Source organism: Leuciscus leuciscus (assembly GCF_965113295.1).
Source record: "Leuciscus leuciscus genome assembly, chromosome: 23".
NCBI classification, from domain to species: domain Eukaryota; kingdom Metazoa; phylum Chordata; class Actinopteri; order Cypriniformes; family Leuciscidae; genus Leuciscus; species Leuciscus leuciscus.
In genome coordinates, this window is record NC_138747.1 from 22487909 (window position 1) to 22495799 (window position 7891).

Sequence of the window (7891 nt, forward strand, 5' to 3'; positions counted from 1 at the left end):
ATGTATTGTGTTCTCAGATAAGTCAAATATATGTATAGATATGTCATGCTATTTAATATATAAGTACATATATGGCCATATATTACATTTTTGTATGGGAATGCTAGAGAAAAATATATTGATTATCTTATGTTACTTCAAATGTTTCCATTCGTTATGATGATATGAAATGAGATAATAGTAAAAACATAAAGCCTAATGTTTGGTGCATTTTTCCTTTCAAACGCGATCGCGCTCCAAAATATGATACATTCAAACCCACAGCGCGCTCCAAAATATGATACATTCAAACGCGATCGCGCTCCAAAATATGATACATTCAAACCCACAGCGCGCTCAGAAATATGATACATTCAAACGCGATCGCGCTCCAAAATATGATACATTCAAACGCGATCGCGCTCCAAAATATGATACATTCAAACGGGATCGCGCTCCAAAATATTAAACATTATGGTTATACATATCTATGTTTGAGCAGATATCCACAAACAATATTTAACAGTAAACACGGGTCTAAATAGTATAATATTCACCATATATCTAGCAACAGTTCAACTGCAATGTGAAGTTTATGCAACAATACCATAAACTAATAAGTAAGAATTTCTTACCTTACATCTTTCTTGTCTTCAAATCGCGTTCTTCTTCTTCTGGGGGTAAATCCAATGTAAGCTCAGACGTGTCTTCCAAACTCGACGAAAAGCAGAGACTTGTTACGTTTTTTGGTGTTTTGTGTTTGAGGTAACGCGTTCGCGTTCCATGTGGACGATTTGCATGTGAATCACTTTTGCCCGAGTGGGCGTGGTCGAATTAAAAGTAATTAGCAAGCGTTTGAGATACTGGACATCCTGTTGGTTTTATACAAATTACTAAAACAGAGAATATTTGTTTTCAGTTTGAATCCGATCATTTAAAAGTACACACTTAAATGTGTATAAAGGTATATGGCTCATAAATGTGTGACAAGTATTCACTGAGTTTTGTTTCAGTTTATAGACGTGCTCAAGAAAAAAAAAGTTTACCGCGATGGAGAGGCAGAACTCACACCCTGTTTATTTTCTTTATTTTACAAAAGTACAATGTTTTGATTTGATTGTAAGTGGACACATACAAAAGTAGAAATATCACAGATTCTTTTTTTATATTTCTTTTTTCTGTATGACCATAAATGACGGAGTAATATAAGTTTATTGTGCTACAATGTGAAGAAAATCCAGCAAAACGCGGGGGCGCGTTTGCCGACCTCAGAGGGTTAAAGCATCTGACTCCTCAGAGCCAGATAACTGTAGCATCGGGTCCTCCCGGGCTTCAGCCACGGGCTTCCACACGGGGCGGGAGAACATCTGAATCATCAGACGAGGACCGGGAAGATGCCGCAGCAGTCCCGTGTCCCGTTGAGAGATCCATCTGTGAGCCCCACGATCTGCGGCGCCCCCAGAACCGCGGGGCTCGCGAGCCTGGCCGTGCTCATCAAACACGGCCAGCCGTGAGCGCAACACCCTGAGCGGCAGCAGTTCACACTCGCTACAGGCGGCTCCCTCGAGAGCCGCCCTAGCATGCTGCACACCGAGGCATTGCACACACAGCTCGTGTGTGTCCGTGCCCAATAAATAACGCGGACACGGGTGCACACACCTTCTAAACTGCTCGCTTGCCATTCTTGTGCAACTGTTTTCAAACTATAGGACAGACAACACCAAATAGACAGACAATTCACACAGAGCCCTTTAGCTGAAGAGCAAAAAAGCTAACGTGTGTGTGTGCCGGCGTCCCTTTGTATCGTCCGGGTATGCCGTCATCTACTACGCCATGACGCAGCACCAATCAGGATTGGATGGATTTCATTCATGCTTCAGACGCGCTACGCTGGGGGAGACGCTAGTGTCGTCACGACGACGACGCAGTGCGAGTTCCCTCGAAGGGGAACTGTACATATGTCGTTGCTTTCATACGGATTACTTAAACAGAGAATATTTGTTTTTTATATGGTTTACATCATTTAAAAATGGAGACTTCAAGCTTTGTAAAGACACATGTTTCAAGCCACAGTGACAAGCATTCGCGGAGTTACAGATCATTTTTTGACACATTTCAGAATGAACTTCACTTTGAGAGAGACGGGACAACGCATCATGTTTATTTATATTTTATTTTACGAAAAACGTTTTGTTTTTATTATTTGCAATAGCCGACCCCAAGGGGTTAAATGAAACATAAAATAAATAATTTATATAATTTAGTTATTATAGATTATAAAGGTTTTTAAACATCTGAAAGGTCATCTAAAGCCAGATGACCTCTATTTTTTTTTTTCCAAACCAGATCCAGCCCTTTACTGTATTATTAGTATTTTATCATAATTACAATATACTTGAAGTACATAGAATAGCACTTTATTGTATATGTGTATATCTATGTGTACCCCGTATTAGATGCCCTGTCTGCTAACTGTGTTCATAAGAAGAATGGCATCTACGCTAATTTTAGTGTCTTTGTTTATCCCGAAGTTTTCCCGCAGCCTGCCGGATCCAGGCCGTATCCAGATCTGACGAAGGACCTTCGCCCGGACCCGATGACAACGCAGTGCTGAAGTGCCAACTCTCTCCCTATGGAGGATCCCTTTACCACTCTACAGATAAAACGTTGTCGGGAAAATTCGTTTCGCGTACCTACCCCGAAGTGACAAAATAAAATAAAATTCTGTATAAAAATGTATAAGAAAAGACCAGTAACTTTGCCTGCGCACATATATTTAAACGCACATAACTATAGAACCAATTCTTAATGCGCAGCGTTTATTACAGGTTCGCGTTTAAAGTCTGTGTAGAGAGAATGGGGTCGTCTTAGCGGCACCTAATTTAATAACAAACGATCGTTGCGACGGAAGCGAATCAATCAAAACTAACTTTAGCTGGAAAATAACTTTATTAAAGAACCACTATAAAGCCAAAACAATCTCTGTTACCTTAAATTATACGTTTATCTCTGTAAAGCTGCTTTGAAACAATCTACATTGTTAAAAGCGCTATATAAATGAAGATGACTTGACTTAAATACATTTGAATTTATTACAGAAAATATCATACAGTAAGCGTAATTCCACCATGAATATTCACAAAACCTATGGTTAACTTAGATATTATTGAAAAGAAAAAGGAATGGTTAGAGAATGGAAAGGATAGTATATATAGTTTAAGAATCTATAAACAAAAACTATTTTAGGTATTTAGAAATTTATACTGATGGATCTAAAGACACATGTAGGAGTGGGCATTGTTATTCCGGAATTTAAAATAAATATTAGTAAAATATTTATTATTCCAATAATGTAGCTGCAGAACTAGTTGCAATATCTTTAGGTTCTCTTACGAGAGGTCTCTCGTACTGCGTAGGATATCTTAGTGTTCCCGGTTCCGGCTGACCTAATCTATGCAGCCTAACATTGAATTATAGAAGTTGAAAATGTGTTATGTGTATGCTAGGTCAAAGAGATGTGTTTTTGGTCTAGATTTAAACTGACAGAGTGTGTCTGCTTCCCGGACAATGTTAAGAAGACTGTTCCAGAGTTTAGGTGCTAAATAAGAAAAGGATCTAGAAAAAGAAAATGTCTCTGCACTCAATTGGATAGACCTACAACCAATCAGAGCAACGGAGTAAGTGACGTATGTTTTTCATTCATGTTTCCGATCGACAAATGCCTTGATCGCGGTTCTCTGTTCCTCTTTTAAAATGAATTCGCTGTCGATATCTTCTATAACAGACGCGATGGCGGAATCTACACATAATGTTTTATAAACAAAGTTCGAGAGGAGCACGTTCAAATCATCAATCCAATCAACTTGTCATCAAACAATTGCCGTCTACAGTATCAGCATGAGAGGAAGCATATATTTATTCACTATGTCAACTCACCTAACATTCTTTGACAGTTTTCAGCATCCCTCCACTCACTCTCACGCCTGTATGCATTTATTCTATCTGACTTATTTGTAAGTGTGAACTCGTGAAATAACAATTCTCCAGCGGCAGTCATCTTTGTTGTAAACGAATTCAACCCAAGCGCTCGTTGGTGACGTGGATGATGATTACGTTACGTTGCTCATCTGTCCATCATCGAATAAAGCCCGCCCTGACAATTTGATTGGTCCGAACAATTTTTGTTCGGGCATAATAGCTCCTCAACGGATCGAGTCCAGACCGAACTTCCCGACCTAAAAATTTTGTGGGCGGGACTAAGTTCGGCTGGCATCCAGGCTAGTGAAAGACTATAATGCGTTAAGAGCTCACTCAAGTACTGGGGAGCTAAACCATTTAGTGATTTGTAAGTAATCAGCAATATTTTAAAATGTATACATTTTATATATATAAAAAAATATTTTTATATTTTAAAATTCAAAAGAATTAAAATAGACCTCTGAGTAATACTATAAATATTATAGTAAATATTACTATAAATTACAACAACACCTCCCCTTTATTGATCCTTTCTTACATTTTTCTACTAAGACCAGTTTCTTGCACAAAACACATTAAAGCCGTAACAACTTCTATTTGAGAATCATCTATACTTAACACCATTAATATTCCATTTCCTTCCTAGTTCAGTGGTGTTTTCTTTAAGATTCTTCCTTTCTTCCCTAAATTTCTTACAATTTATTAAAACATGTTCAATGTTTTCTTTGCATTTGCATATCTGACATTTATCTGAGTTTACTTTATTCATTAAAAAGAATGTATTAAATCTGGTATGTCCTAACTGTAGTCTTGTATAAATGATTTCTTCTCTTCTATTTTTACTTTTATATGCTCTAACTTTAATTGTTTTTTTGTATCTTGTAATATTCTCTTTCTTTATTATCTGAGACCCAAATCTCTTGCCAGTGTTTATTAATGTTGCTCGTAAATAATGATTTACCTTCATTTTTTACGAGGGAGATCTCTATTATGTCATCATGATTTAATTCTTTTTTTGCTAATATATCAGCGATTTCATTGCCTTGAACACCTATATGTGCTGGAATCCAACAGAATTGGACATCTATTTGTAAATGTTCTAATTTTAGCAGTGTTGTGTATATTTCAATTAAAATGTTTTCTATAGATGTTTTACTAGTATAAATACTCTGTAATGCTGCTGCTGAGTGTGATAAAATCACCACTCTGTCTGGTTTGATTTCCTCCACCCATTGTAAACGTACTCGGTTACTAACGTAACCTCGGTTCTCTCTAGAAGAGGGAACGAGTACTGCGTAAGATATCTTACGCTAGGGGAAAATCCTTTTCCGCGAGATATTGAAGCCAAAAATTATCCTTAATTTTGTAATAATGCAAAACACGTTGCAGCAGCAATGCAGACATAGGCGAGACAGCTCGCGCGCCTATTGGCTGCTCTGCGGCAACTGCAGCAGCCTATCGAGCGAGGCCTGGCGTGACGTCAGACCCAATCAGGGCACTTCGCGCCCGCTGCGTCACGTCCCGCCGAAATGGGCGTGGTCTAGGCCTATAAATATCGCTCGCAGGCAGCTATTATCTGATTTTTCATCCTTCAAGCGAAGCACACGCATCGCTGGAGCTGGATAAGAAGCCGCGCCGTCTGAGAGAGAGCATCTTCAGCGGGACGAGTCACTGAAGTCGCTGGCCGCGCCACCTTCCTTGCCTTCCTGCTGCGCTATCCGGCATTATATCCTTTCTCTGCTACTGTGTTTATGTATGTGTGTGTGCTCGCCGCCGCGACACACACTCCCATTGCACTAAAAGAGCTGGGCGTCTTTTTCAAGACGCCCCTTTTCCTGATCACGCAGCTCTCGCGCTCGCTGACGGCGACTGCCCTCACTGCGAGCTAGTTACTGCCTGTGGTGACTCTGAGGACTCACCTGGCATCCTTCTCCGAGACTGCTCCTCCGCCCCCCCACCCCCAACCCGCAAAGCTTGCCGGTTCGCCCGCTTGCCTTGCCTGTTTGGGGGACGATACCTGTTCTCCCTCTGTTCGAGCCGCGCACACCGCGCCGCTCACAGAGGATGTCAGGAGCGGGCGGTCACGGGGCTAGCTTTCTCTCTCCCTCTGTTCAAGCCGCGCAAACTGCGCCGCTCACAAGGGAGGCTGGAAGCGGACGGTCGGGGTTAGTTTTTCTTTACGTTATAAGAAAGCTACCCTGCCTCTGCGCCCCATTCATGCGTCACTCACCGGCAAAAGGAGAAAGGTGTGTCTTTAGTCCCTCCGAGGATGGACTGACCTTCAATTTCTCATACATTTCCCAGTTCCCTGATCATGCGACTGGAAATATCAATATTGCAGCAGGCGAGCCTGTTTTAATACAAGCGCGCCTGCAAGCATACGCCGAAGAAAGCATGTGACGCTGTTATATGCTCGTGCATCCGAAAGCCTTTGTGTTCCCCCCTGTGGCTCAGTGGCGGAATCATTGGTTTTCCTCACGAGAGACCGGAGTTCGAATCCCGGTCTAGCGGCAGTTAAAATTATGCCGCCAATGCTTCGCTCTGTCAGTTCCCGGAAAAGCGACTGCAGATGTGCATTTTGCAGCCAACGAGCGCGTGGCACAACCCTCGTACATTTCTCATTCCCCTCTGAAGTTCGGGCGACTGGAAATGTCAGTATTGCAGTGAGCAAGCCTGTTGTAATACACGCATGCCTGCAAACAAACGCCAGCACGTTGACGCTCTCTTATAATACTCGCGCTAACTGAGTTATAATGTGTCTCCCCCTGTGGCCCAGTGGCAGACACTCAGGTTTTGCACGCGAGAGACCCGCGTTCGATCCCCGGGTCTACCGGCAGATAAAATTATGCCGTCAATGCTCGCTCTGTCAGTTCCCTGAAAAGGCGACTGCAGATGTGTATTTTGCAGCCAACGAGCGCGTTGTACAACCCGCTCGCCTGCACCCAAACACCGTTTCTATGGTGTTCCGTGCGTCACTGGCGTAAGGAAAAAAAGGGGAGTTTTTCTGGTCCCGCTGCGGACGGATCAACCTCCTTTTTCCTATACATTTCCCATTCCCCTCTGGAACTCAGGCGACTGGAAATGTCAATATTGCAGTGAACAAGCCTGTTGTAATGCACGCAGGCCTGCAATAAACGCCAGCATGTTGACGCTCTCTGTTTCTATGGCAACTTCTCGCTCGTTCAGTTCCAGTAAATGTGACTGTTCCAGTGTATCCTGCAGTAAACAAGTCGGTTCTGTCACCCGCTTGCCTGCACACAAACGCCGTTTTTACGGCTACCCAGATAAATCCCATAAGCGTGAATTTTTCTGGTGTCCCGGCCACGGCCGATGGTGCTTTATGTGTAGAAAGAATGCCCACTGCCCAGTGCCCATCTCTACACACAAGCACAGCCCGTCACACAGGGCTTGCGCACATGAATCGACTCAGATCGATTGCGCTTCAAACATGGTGAATGTGCCCACTACCCAGTGCCCACTAACACCACGTTATGCATGTCTCACGGTTTCTGTAAAAACGAAACCAACGTGCACTCGCTTCACTCAAGCGATCGATGCTTTCGGTGTGATATGTGCCCGCTGTCCCGCGCCCACATCCACACATAGACATGACAGTTCCTACGGGAACCGCCCAGCCCTCCCCCTCGCGGTTGACCACCGCAGAGGAGTCGAGCGCGGGCAATCTGCCCGCTGTTACCATGCCTCAAATGTCACGAGCGCCATGCTTGTGTTACAGCACGCCGAAGCTTCTCCATCGCTGAGCGAGCGGAGCGCGCTTCGTATTCAACCCCTAGCTATCCATGCAGACGCATGGGCAAAGCTACCCGGGGTTTCGAAGTGGGTGCTGAACATTATAGAAAGAGGCTATTCGCTGCAGTTTCGCCGACGCCCTCGCCGCTATGTGGCGCGCGTCGAGACCACGGTAAAAACAGAA